A 14,441-nucleotide genomic window follows, 5' to 3' on the forward strand; every position below is an offset into this window, starting at 1 on the left:
CATATGTGACATATATGTTTACCAGTGCTGGCTATGCCTAATCATTATATACACCACATAAAATGTAATGTCCGCCATAAAGTATACATATGCACTTCCAGATAGCTGTCACTTACCAGCTGTCTGTTTACCGTGGATATAACAGAGTAACATTCTAATTTCATTATGCGACACTCCTTGCTCATGTATCGATGTATAGGGTGAGGGGATCCGCTCCCCCGGAAAATTTAATATTAATAACCTCACACATGCAGTAAAGGGGGAGAGAGGGTCGGATCCCATCCCCCGGGAAAATTTAGTTTTATTAATTATACATAATAAAGTCTCCAAAATATATCTCGTACCCCGCCCCCCGACAAATATATTTACCCCCCCGACCCCCCCCCCCCCCTTAGAAAAAGTTATGGATCTGTGCAGGCTGTTGAAAATAAATTCTAAACAATTCAACGTCTTGGATTGCCTTAAATGTCCTTTTATACAGTTAAAATTGTCTTTAAACGATAGAGAGCTCCACAATTATAAAAAGGCGAAGGCGAAAGCGCGAAGATGCGAAGGCGAGAGTGCGAAGTTGCGAAAGGGAAGGAGCGATAGTTGTATCGCTTCTTCGCCTTCGCACTTTCGCCGTCGCATCTTCGCACTTTCGCTCCTTCGCCGTCGCACCTTCGCACTTCCGCCTTCGCAACTTCGCACTCTCGTCTTCGCCCTATAGGCGAAAGTGCGAAGGTCGAAGTGGCCCCATCGGAACACCATAGTAAAGAGACGGTTTGTAAGTGACAGGAGTTTGGAAGTGCATATATGTACACATAATGGTGGACATTACATTGCATGTGGAGTATATAATGATTTGGCATAGCCAGCAATGGTAAACATATACTAGTATGTCACATGTACAAATTAAAATATTTATAAACATTTTTAGTAAGCACGATGACCTAGCGCATGCGTATCAATGGTAGCATGAATTAATCGAAAAACCTTTGCGAGTACGGTGCCTGCATTAAATTATATGTACCGACCGAGACTTGCTCAATGCAATCAAAAAAGGCGAATGCGAAAGTGCAAAGATGCGAAGGCGAGGGTGCAGAGTTGCGAAGGTGAAGGAGCGATTGTACATGCAAAGTGCGAAGGTCGAAGTGGCTCTTTCGTAACACCATAGATACATGTAAATGTAATCATTAAGATGACATTCATACTCTGATGTGATACCTCAGTATCTTGTTATAACGGAAGGGTTTTAATATTCTAAGATATACCCCTTCTTTCACTTTAAGTTTATTTGAATATGAATTATAATTTCTGTTACTTTCTGTAAACAACAGTAAAAATTACAATATTTTTAAAACTACTTCACAAATAGTTAAAAAATAAAATGAAAAATTTTAATCTATAAGGGGTCATTATTCTACAGGGGTCATGTAGAGTGTGCCCATTTTTATGAAAATGGCACTTATTCTTCAGGCAAAAGGGTCATTTTTCGACGTAGAATAATGACCGGGGGGGGGGGGGGTCATTTTTCTGCGTTGGAAAATGACCCCCGGTCACTATTCTACGGGGGTCATTATTCTTTGTTACACCGGGAACGTGAATTGGCTAATAAACCTTTCCTCCGCGAATTATGTTTTGAACATTTTTACTACAATTTAGTTCAAATGCTGATTTTCCCTGTTAAGTAGTATCTTAGTGTCTTAGTATCTTAATGACAGGCACCAGGTATAGGATCTTTTTTCCGGCAATTTTTCCCATATATACAGACATTGATGAAAAAAAGCCGAAATATCTAAAGGGCGAAATTGAAATGTCGACGGGACGGAGATGCGCAAATAATTCAACAGGTTATATGTTGATAATGCGAGAGAAATAATGAAAAGAAGGAAATAAAAGAATGGAAAATTAAGCTAAATATAAAACGAAAAAGGAAATACACTAACTGGAATACACTTGAAAACTGCTGGTAGAAAAATGTAGTATTAGTATGTACGTCCATTGAAAGAAAGATCGTAAAGTTTAGACTATGGGGGAAACTAAACCTGCTTATCTGGGGAATTTTCAGCGTTCTCAGACTGACTTATGCTATTCCCAAATAATACACTTTGTTGTTGTGGAAATTAATTGTAATACAAGCTACAGGAGCTGATTTTTGTCAATCTAAGCGATTCTAAAAACTTGATGCAGACGTCACGTAAATCGATTTCCATTTTAATAGAAATATTAGTACTATCCCGACAGGAAATGGGAGCTGCTTGTTTAAAAAATTATTTATTAAAATACCATACAAAAAATAATTCACAATTCTACGGAAAATGCACATGTCGGTTTCCGTTTTATTTAAGATTTGTTTAAAACTCTGCAAACTTTAACTAATATTCCGCGACGTGTGGAATCGTGGTAAAAGAACAAGCGCCGAGCGCTTAAACAATCGAAGAAATCAAAAGGCTACACAACAATATTATAACACTAAAGAATATTAGAAAAGTAAATGTAAAGTGTTAATTACTGGTACATATACTTGAATAAAAGCATTTGGTAACAAGAATATTCAGATCAGAGTCACTCAACTCTGATAGAAGGTCCCCGGTCCCTGAAGGTTCACGTTTAAGGGGAAAAGTTCCCATCCCCGACATCGTGGTATTTGCATCCTCCTCCAATATCAACTTCCCTGAGTACCGAAGAAACCGTTGTTCATACTTGGTTGATAATGATTTCAGTTACCAGTCAACCTGAACTGTCTAATAACATGGAATAAACTCAGCTATGATTTGTGAAAAGGGACCCCTTGACTAGCTTGTCTTCCATTAGCTTTTCTCCATTGTCTTTTAAAGTTCTAGTATCTTGTTTCTGAAATTACGCTTCCGTACAGCGAAGAGCATAAAGTGGTGAATTTTAAAATAGGTTAAATTAGGTTTTGTTTGTTCTTTCAAAACGTTTACTAGTATTATATGGTGGGCATTGATATCATCTATTTGATTCTTTAGGAGCTTCTCCTAAATTCAGCGTATTTTATCCTGGAAAAGGGAATTTTCGTAAGGAATACGTTTTTTCAACAATTTTCTTCTTTTTCTCTTTTGTGTTAGATTTTTCTAATCGATTTTCTTTTCTTTGACTCATAATAATGTTGCACGATCTAACTTTAATTTAATTGATTCTTTACACTTACTTTCCTGTTATTCACCGTTGTTAAAATATTGTTTTGTTGTATATTTATTATGAATTTTAAGCTTTCTTTTACTTTTCGGTAGTTGGTGAGCGATCGCTTTTAGGTCGTAAAAAAACGGTTTGCACGACACAAACAAAGAAAGGAGAAATCGAGTAGAAACATATAATGCAACAAGGAGAAAAAAGAATTTTGTTTTAAAAACCTACCCTAATAATTCCATTTTCCAGGATAACTCTCACGGGGTCTGGCGTAGTATATTACTTCAATTTCACTCCTCATTTCCTTATTTTCATATCAATTTTTTACATACTCTAAAACAATCGGGGGGGGGGGGGGGGGCAACTCCATGATAATTCAATTTTTATATGTAAATTTTAAAAAATTTGTTGAACCCCCCCCCCCCCCGGCCCCCCCCCCCCTGCCCCCTGATGCTACGTGCCTGAATTGCTAATAACAATGTATCAATGTCCTTAAAAGAATAAGAGGCGGCCCTAAACTGTTGTTAAATTCAAGTGTTGGTTAAATGAGTGCAACCTCATCAATCAGATTGCAAGTGGGATCATCCAATGTACAGCTTCATCCATTCGGTTTGTGTTCTTTTGTACCCCAGGCACTCATCTGCAAATGTCCTTTAATTTTTTTTGGATTGAGAGGGGTCGGTGTATGCCAGAGAGAGTACTTGACCTGTGGATCCCGGAGAAAACTATCAAATAAGATGGCTGATTTTTTAAAATTTTCTTTAGACTGCTCATCTGTATTTGAAGAGAGATTCCTCGATATCATCCACTAGCCACTTAATCTTGTGTGGTTCATTTCGTTGAAGAAGCGGCTTTGTTGAATGCCCTAGAGAGGTTTTAGGTTTTGACTCAACAGATGACTCAGGCAATTGACGGTTTGATGGATCAAATGGATGAGTGTTGTCTATGAGTTCTGAACCAATGATTGTTTTTTACTACGGATGACAAACATTGTCAAAGTTGTCCATTACGATGCTAGGAACTCGGTTCGTTTTTAATCACTAGGATCTTGTAAATGCAATGAAAGTTATAATGACCCATCCTGTCATTTAAGTCCCTAAATGATTCTCCTCTTTTTTAGCTCACCGAGACGAAGTCGGAAGTTTGTGCTTTACCGTCGATGTCCAATCCAAGTCATTGGATTAGGTTCTACATCTAAAATGTTTCTAGTTTCTGGAATAAGTAAAATCTTAACAGAATTGAATGCTGAATCTGAGCCATACGTCTCGGATGCTGATTCGAAGCAGGTGTAACCTTAAAGGTCGTGTCTAGGTTATTACTGGTCCCATCTTAACCAAACTTGGATGGATAATGTATCTTGAGATACCCATGCACTTGTCAGGTATGAATGCTAAATATGAATCATAGGTTTCGGGTGATGTAGGATGAGTTTTTTTGGAGATGGTTGAAGTTGTTTGAGCACGTGCCGTATTTAGATTACTAGGATAACTAGTCCTGTCTTTTCCTTATCAAATTTGCATGATGGTGAATCTTATGAGAGGCTTGATTGCTAGCGCTGAACCTGGATTGGAAGCCGAAGAAGGTAAGGGATTTTAGAGAAGTTTCTGGGAGCAGGTGCCTTTTGATGGCCATTTCGAATTAATTTTTTTCCAAGCTTGCAGAGTTGATTTACTGTATGTAAATAAAGTGATTATACTGTCTGTTCATTAATTGGATTTTGTGTTTTAGCTCACTTTAGCTGAAAGATCAAGTGAGATTTCTGGTCACTTTTTGTCTGTCGTATGTCCGTTTTTAACCATTTTCCTCACTAAATCCCGACACTATCCTTTACAAGATTGCAAATTGACCTCAATAACTGTTTTAAGAATTTTGTGTCATTTTTAAATTCAATTGCCATCATGATTTCCGGGAATAGGCCACAGTAGTGTTGAAGTGTTAACATTTTACATAGAAATATATAAAGAAAAAGGCCAGGAAATATAAAATTTTCGTAAAAGCATCCCCGACCAGTGTCAATTCAAGATTCCCAAAACCATTATCCCCGGGTTTAGTGTGGAGCCACAATGAAAGTTCAAATTATACTTATGATAAATAAAAATATCCTCAATTTTTTTTCTCAAAACCATTGGGCCAAAAATATTGAAACTAGGAAAAGATCTTCTTCTTCTTTTTTTTTTTTTAAACCATTGCTTACCTCTTCTAAATCCTTTTACTCCGATCACTGACAAAAATCCTTCCACCTTGTGCTAGCTTTTTTTAGTTGGTGCCACTTGTATCCTTTCTTCACCATCTCTACTAGAACACTCCTCTACAAGGTGTTCGTGTGTCATCCCCCTTGTTCTTTTTTTTTTTCCATGGCCGATTGATGGAAGTTGTCGGCTTCCTTAAAGGGATATGGTCACAATTTTGGTCAAATTCATTTTTCTGCTTTTATTATTTACAATGCTTTGGGAAGAACCTCAAACAGCGAGTTCACTGCTAAATCTACAGACGTCGTCAGCCAGGTCCTCCAGTCGTCGGTAGTTTCGACTCCTATCCTGGAACGTCCACGAAGGTGGTGAGGCGGCAATGATTGACCAAATCATTGCATGTCTGTAGATGGCTTCCAGCTCTGCACTGCTCTTCTCTACCATAACCAGTATGACGACTTCTCCGCTGTTTTAAACAGTTTCTGTATTCCTGCTTTTCTTTCTTTCCCCTTAATTGCCCTCCACGTAGAATGGGTTGGGAATCCTCTTTAGTCAACTTTAGTTCTCTTTTCTCCAACGGGAAAATCCATGCACTCCATTCCTTGCTGCGGATGTCGTCTGCCAGATTTTGATACTTTAATTTCTTCTTCTGGTAAGCCCTCTTGAATCTTTCTTCCCACGGGTCCGTGATCTCCACCATGATTATTTTTGCCTTCGTGGGACTATAATACGATGTCAGGGCGGAGATATGTGTGGATAACGTCTGGAATACAAGCCGTCGTCCGAAGTATGTCTGCATCTCCCAATTTCTTGCTGAATCCAAGATGGACTTCTGTTCTGAAGGTTTCTTGACTGTTGATGGATCGCCTTCCTTCATACAGTTGATATATTTAATGTCATTCTTCTGCCATCTCTTCTTCTTTCATTCCTTTTCTATGATGTCAGCCAGCTCTCTGAGTACTTGGTCATGTCTTCATCTGTACCTGTTCTGTGTCAAAGAAACATTGCATGATGATAAGATGTGTTCCAGAGTACCTCTTTTTCCACATAGATCGCAGTTCATATTTTCTGTTAGGTCCCACTTTTATAGGTTCGTTGGCGATGACAAAAGATGAAACATTGATCTTAAAAGGAACTGGATATGGTGTGGTTCCATTCTCCAGATCTCTCCCCAATTCAGCTTCCTCTCTGATGTTGTTAATTTCGTTCATGCACCTTGGCTTCCCATTTCTGTTGCTCTTGCATTTCTTAGCTCCTCTTCCATTTGGCGGATCTCTGCCTGTCCCTAGCCACGTTTCTTTAATTTGTGTTGTTGCTTTTCATCCAGCTTTCTCTGTGACTGTTCTCTAGCCCTTGTCTTCCCTCTACTACTGTGCTAACTCTTTCTGCATGCCTCAGTCTGCTCTCTATTGTATTCCGATGGGGCCACTTCGACCTTCGCACTTTCACCTTTAGGGCGAGAGTGCGAAGTTGCGAAGGCGAAAGTGCGAAGGTGCGACGGCGAAGGAGCGAAGATGCAACGGCGAAGATGCGAAGGTGAAAGTGCGAAGGCGAAGAAGCGATACTACTATCGCACCTTCGCCATCGCAACTTCGCACTCTCGCCTTCGCATCTTCGCACTTTCGCCTTCGCCTTTTTATAATTGTGGAGCTCTCTATCGTTTAAAGACAATTTTAGCTATATAAAAGGACATTTGAGGCAGACAATGAACTTTTTAGAATTTATTTTCAACTGCAGCCTGCGCAGATCCATAACTTTTTCGGGGGGGGGGGGGGGGGGGTGGATGGATAATTATATTTGTCGGGGTGAGGGAGGGTTCCGAGACATATATAATTAATAAAATTAAATTTTCCGGGGGGATGAGATCCGGATCCTCTCTCCCCCATTACTGCATGTGTGAAGTTTTAATATTGAATTTACCGGGGGTCGGACCCCCTCTCCCCCTCTCGATCCATACATCAGCAAGGAGTGTCGCATAATGAAATTAGAATGTTACTGTGTTTGATCCATGGTAAACAGACAGCTGGTAAGTGACAGGAGTCTGGAAGTGCATATGTATACATTATGGCGGACATTACATTTTATATGGAGTATATAATGATTAGACATAGCCAGCACTGGTAAACATATATGTCACATATAAACATTAAAATATTTATAAACATTCATAGTAAGCACAATGGCCTAGCACATGCGTCCCAATGATATCATGGATTAATCGGAAAACCTTGGCGAGTACGGTGCCTGCAATCGACCGAGACTTTCTGAATGCTATCAAAAAAGGCGAAGGCGAAAGTGCGAAGGTGCGAAGGCGAGAGTGCGAACTTGCGATGGCAAAGGAGCGATAGTAGTATCGCTCCTTCGCCTTCTCAGCTTCGCACTTTCGCCATCGCATTTTCGCGCTTCGCCGTCGCATCTTCGCACTTTCGATCCTTCGCCGTCGCACTCTCGCACTTTCGCCTTCGCACTCTCGTAACTTCGACCTAAAGGCGGAATGCAAAGGTCGAAGTGGCCCCATCGGAACACCATAGCTCTCTGTTATTTGGACTGCGGCATTGGCTGACCACTGCCAGTTTTTATTTCTAATCCTGCTTTCTGGATCTTCTCATTCTTCGAAACTCTTAACGAGAGGACTGGACGAGCTTTGGCAACTTTGAATTCAATTCTTCAACGAAAGATGATATTGGTAGCTGCAGTTTGGATGAAGCACTATACAGTCCAAGACTAGTAAAGCATGGTTGGACAGCTAGCCACCTTCGAAAGAATTTGTTTACCGTCCTTTCCAATGCTTCCACTGTCGTACTCGAGACGCCGTAGAGGTTTAGAGGCCATAGTAGATGGGGCAGCAGGCCATGTTGGTACATCCACGCTCTAAATTCCCCCCAGCAGCTCAATCTATATTCTTGAGTCCCTGTGTTACTTTCCCTTCCAGTTGCTTCATGTTTCCCGGTCCTTCAGTTTTGAGTCAAACCATTTCACCAGGCACTTTACGGGTTTGTCCACAATAGATGGTTTCTCCACTTCTTGTATCTTTAATGCAAACTTCTTTGTTACTGTCCTCTTTTTAATAGTATTAGGCTTCTTGACTACTTGGGCTTGATCTGCATTCTCGCCCAGCTTATCGTCTCATCAAGGGCATCAAGTACCCAACGTGCATGGACATGTGTTGTTCTGGTAATGGTAATATTATCTATGAAGCCTCCGTTTACAGATATTCTTGTTCCTGTCGATGTCTTTGGGCCCTTTGTTTCCTTTTCTGCGGTGATGATTATCAGATTCATCCCCATCACGAACAAAATTAATGAGATGTTACAACCTGTTGTTATTCCCCTTTCAAGCCTTTGCCATTCTGTTGTGAAGCATCCTATTGTGAATCTCAGGGACATAGTGTCAAATTAACTTCTGATGATTCCCTGGATCATACGCATTTGCCAGGTCTAGCCAAACCGTTGTTAGATCTCCATGGTTTATTCTCGCTTCCCGGATCAGCTGTGTTAATTATTGCACTGATATATTTTAGGCATCCTGGAAATCTGGGAACTCACCCCTTTGTAACTGAAGTGACAATATATCCATTGTTGGTCATATTTTTCCAATACAGCAAAGAAGATCTTTCCCTCTACGCTAAGAAGTGATTTGGTCATAAACTGACTAATTCTGCTGGCGTCTTTTTCCTTTGGTGCCATGACTCACTCTGCTATTTTCCAACAGTCTGGGATGACACTTCCCTCCATATGACCTTGAGGGGTTTCCATAGTAGACACAAAAGCTTTGGACACTTCTTGTATTCTTTGTATGGTATCCCACTCGGTCCAGGTGCTGATCGAGGTCTTGCCTTTTTGACAACTTCATCAACTTCCTTCCACGTAGGTTCATTGTTGTCTAGTAGTGCTGCAGATGGTTCTACTTGTGGTACCTTTGAGCACTCTCCCAATGGCTCGTCTCTTTGGGGGTCGAAATGGCTCTGCTTCAAGTGCTCTTTTATTTCTTCTCCGTAGCTCCCAGTGCACCTTTCTTTTCACCTTCTAACGCTGCTTTTGTGAACTTATTTGAACGAAAGCTGCTCTTTTCTTTGCTTTTGTTCTTCTCTTTCTTGAACTCTTTGCATTCTGTAGGAACTTCAGGCGAGATCTTAGTGTTTCTCTAAGTTGTTGTAGTCCTTCTTTTTCTCCTGTGTTTGCTTCCCTATATTGCTTTCTGAGTATTCGTAGCTCTCTTCTTATCTGGGCACCTTCCCTCTGTCTTCTGTTTGGTTTTGCTGGCGCATTACTCTTTGATTTTGATTCCACTGCTCCAAATCGTTCCATTCATAGCGCAAATATGATTTCCGGCACATCTTCGTAAGCCAAGGGTTTCTGATCCACACTGCTCCTCTCTAACCCTTGGCATATCGTGCTATCAAAAGGCGGGATTTTTTTTTTCCTGGATTTTGATTGGGGTTTTCAGACCAATCAAAAAGATTCAAAACATATCACAATGTTTTCGTACTGTTTGTTCACGTGTGTCTTACACGCATAGCTCAAAACCCTTATTTTTCTAGTTTGTTTCTGTTTGAGCCTTCATGACACATGTAGCTTGTAATGGTGCAATAACATGTGTACCAGGAGAGGTTTGCACTCATAGATGAAGGATTTACCGCTCCCATGCAGTCTTAAAACCTTTGAATAAATTCGATTTATTATATGTAACATTTACCACTATTCCTATTTATTGAATACACTGGCCATCAAAACCTTCTTTCAACTTGTCAATATCAATTTCTATGGAGGCTGTCATTACTGCACCAGTAACGTTAAAAGTACGGCATCTTTCATCATTTGGCTGATTTATAAATAGGATGGGAAATCACGTGACGAAAAAATCCCGACTTTTGATAACACGATATGCCAAGGGTTAGTGAGGAGCGGTGCAAATCAGAACCCCTTGGCTAGTGAAGATGTTTCCGGCAGAGCTCTGATCTTTCTCTCTACACCGCCATGGAGAGCTGGGTTCAGAATGTTTTCTAAATCATCATCAAACTGGTTCCACTTGGTACTATCATGCATTGCAGGCCATTCGATACTCTCCTTCCTGTCAATTCTCTTTGGGTCTCTTGTGAGTTTCTCACCTCCTCCAGTAAAGGCATAGCTTCATCCTGTGACAGTGCAGATGCGTAGAGGTCCTCAGTACTCTGGTGTATCTTCTGACTTTATACCTCCTGCGTCTCACCAGCAGGGATAGCTGAGCGCTGCTGCTGCGTCGCCGTTGGTTGGCATCAAGCCTTCGCTTGATGGATTCATAACCCTTAACGGTTTTTACACTTCTTCCTGCAGTGGCATTTAGTTTTGCTGATCTTGGTTCCTGTCAGCGTAGCCTAGTCGATTCCGGTAAATCCGTCATTTTGAGTCTTTCATTCTCCCTCCCTCTCGGAAGGCTATGAGGGTGTTTTTCTTCTGGGGTACTCGTAGCTGGTGTGTTGGGTGCTTCCTCGCGGCAGCTGTGACTCGGGTTGCTGGCCCTCATCACCCCGGTTCTAGTCTATCCTAGCGTCACTTGTCTTTCCAGAGTCACCAGTATCTCCTGGTTGTTTTCCAGCCTTTCCTGAATGTCACTGGTTTCCCAGAGTTGAGTAATTACCCAAATCAGTGAGTTCACTGCTAAATCTACAGACGTCGTCAGTCAGGTCCATCCGTCGTCGGTCGTTTCGACTCCTATCCTGGAACGTCCTCGAGGTGGTGAGTCAGCAATGATTGGCCAAATCATTGCCTGTCTGTATATGGCTTCCAGCTCTGCACTGCTCTTCGCCACCATAACCAGCATGATGACTTCTCCGCTGTTGTTGACAGTTTCTGTATTCCTGCTTTTCTTTCTTTCTTCTTATTTTAGGAATATATTTCTTAAGATGAAATGAAATTTGAGGGTCAGTATAAGAGTTATAATTAAGACACAGGGCTCACAATTCTTTGTCATGTAAACAAGGCAAACGCCTTGTTTTTGCTCATATAGGTTCAATATATCAGTAAAACGTTTTTCAAGCTAATTTGTCTATCCTTTTATTCATTTGAAGCATAAAGAAAAAGTTTATAACGTTTAACGCATTCATTATAGGTCTAAAACTGGAATTTACACTTCAAAATTCAAAATGTAAACAAAAGTTTTGTTACCATACCAAAGAACTGTAAGCTGTGTAACTCGCTTAAATTATAGCTCAACGAATAACACTCACATTTTGGCTGCCAATTAAAAATGCATTACTGAAACATTGTAAATATTAAAATCGGAAAAATAGTATTTGACCAAAATCGTGACCATGCCCGTTTAATGTGTGACCAATCTATCGATTTTCCTTATAGTTATATACTTATAGTTTCCTAATGATCCCTTTGGTTGTTCTTACAATCTACCGTGACGTATTACAGTAAATTGATGTTTCTCTCTTTACTAGATGGCTTTACCGTGAACTTTGTTGATACATCGAGCAATTTGGTTTTTATGTTGGGGTTAAAGAGTCTTATCTTAGTTCTAAGCATGATGCTTATTGCTCATCATATTAAAAGCTATTTTGGCCTTTGATACCCATGTCAGATCCACCCGTGCTATCACTGCCTAAATATTAAATGACATAACTTTCTCTACGTATTTCAGTCTAATTCTTTGGCTAGATTGTTGTATTGCGTTTTTTTAGCACCTTGATATTCTTAAAGCCAATTCTGAGGCTCCCTTCCCCTCACCCAGTTTCTGCTGCTAGGCTATCAACTTTAGCATTTTTTCCCCTACATATCTTGATGAATGTGTTACAGTGATGTCATCTGTGAAATCCAGATAATCAAACTTGTAAGAATAGTGTTTACTAAATTCCAATGTGTTTATCTTATAGTGGTTTGTTTCATGGTCCAGTCAACTGCTAGGACGAACATCAATGGTGAAAATTTACATCCTTGTCATACCCCTACGGGAATGTTGAAGGGTTCTGTTAGTTTTCCTTTACGAATTATAGGACTTTGAATTCCAGTGTAGGCAAATATACTTCAATTGATGTTTATAGCGAGCGAAGCGACCATTAAGAACCAGTGTGCGCGGGAAAAAGAACGAGCTAAACCTACAGTTCATCAAACAATTTTTTTTGTCTACGTCCCATAATGCTCTCTAATGTTTTCACCCGTGGTGCTATGCCAAAAATGGCCGACTTTTAACTCGTAATTTACGGTGACTTAAAGTTTGAAGACACGTTTTGAGTACCGTATATGCTTTGGCGAGACTGAAAAGATTTGTTACATGCTTCTATACTTTCGTATTGAGTCGAGAAACGTAAACAAAGACGAACAAAGTTATGGATGACGTCACAGTGCACTCGCGCTATATTTCCCGCGATAAATTTAGAGGTGAATCAAACATCTGTAATGAGTGTACTGGCTTTTTCAGTATAGACTGCGATACCTGCCTCATTGACATATGATTTGTTTTTAATTTTTTTAATATAGAGATTTTATATATATATACTAGCAAGAGCCATACTTTACTGTCATATCGATCCATTTTTAAGCTAATTGTGCATGCATGTACAGTAGGCAGGTAAGTATATGAGTAGGGAGGAAAGACATTTTGAACTAAATAAAAAGGAATAAAATGAAAAAATAAACAGTTAAAAAATTATGTAGATATAACAAATACTCAGACCATTAAATTTAAAAGTGGGAAATTACACACCTACAAACAGGTACCGGGCGCTCTCTCTCTCTCTCTCTCTCTCTCTCTCTCTCTCTCTCTCTCTCTCGGGGTAGTGGGTTGCGCTGTATGTATCATAACCATTATAATTAGTACCTTTGGCATACTTATTGTAGAGCAATACTCTCTCAAAAATTCTTTGACGTTCGTTGATACCTAAACAAAACTACAAGTTGACAATGATGCAAGGTATGTGTATGCGCTCGCCAGAACGGTAGCACCGTAAAACATATTAAAATTATTTGGAATACGAGATTGCTTCTGTTTCACAGTGTTTCTCTTTCAAGGGTGTAAAATGCTTTCTCAAAATCAACATAGACGACATTGTGTGGGTGACTTGAATTTTTCGGATTGTGTTGCTATTTGGTCACTACGTGATCTGTTTTGTTTGAACCCTGCGTAGTTTTTACAAAGTTTGGAATACACTGCTGCTCTGATCGAGTTAGTGTAGTATGACTTTTCTGTTAAACACTTTTCCTGGGACATATAGGAGCCTTATCTCTATGATTATCACAAATACTCAGTTTTCCCTTCATGGGTAACTTTGCAAGATATTCATGGCCTTCCTTCTAGTCTGATATGGTACTTCTTCCTTTCCCCAGATCTTGCCAAAGAGTCGTATAGCAGCCTGGCTACCGTATCTTTGTCTGCTTTGAGGGCGTCTCTATAGATGCTGTCTGGTTCTGGAGACTTGTTCTTTTTCAAGAATGATATATAAATGAATGACGCTCACAGTTGATGTCCGAAATGTATGTATTATGTAGGCATTTTAGGCATCTCCTATTTTTAAAAGTGTCTCTAGAGAGATCCATTCTTGATGTTTTTTGTTTACTTGTTCCAATCATCAAATGCAATGATCTGGTACCAGTAATCTGCAATTGTGCTGTTAACATCTTCCTTTTGGATTTCTTTGAGCGTTGAGAAGCGATTTATTAGCTCCATCTGGAATTCTGTCTGTTTCACACAATTTGCTAGCATGGTGGAGTTGAAGCTTTTACCAAGATCTGTGGGTTTGTTTTGTGTGATTGAGTAGTTTGAATTGTCTGAAGCTGCATTGGCATTTGCTTAACCCTTTAATCTTGCAAGTTCTTCTAGGCCGTCTTGCAATGATTTTCTGTTCTTCTGTCTGATGGGGCCCATGACAAGGCTTATGTGGGCTTATGTGGGAAGATGGTTCTGCCAATGTCTAAGTACTTGTTGGCACATAGATTTGCAAATACGTCTGCATTTTCATTCATTGTGCTAAGGTCATGTCTTCCAATGATTTCTTCGAAGCTTGTGTCATTGCTTCCTACCTTAGGTACCCAGTATCCATCTGCTATCACGGGAAGGTACTATCGGTAAGGAGAGACTCCTTTCAGCATTACTGCTTGCCAACGGTGCATGGAGGCTGAAAACAAGAGGTGACAATTAAGC

Source organism: Crassostrea angulata, chromosome 10 (assembly GCF_025612915.1).
Source record: "Crassostrea angulata isolate pt1a10 chromosome 10, ASM2561291v2, whole genome shotgun sequence".
NCBI classification, from domain to species: Eukaryota; Metazoa; Mollusca; class Bivalvia; order Ostreida; family Ostreidae; genus Magallana; species Magallana angulata.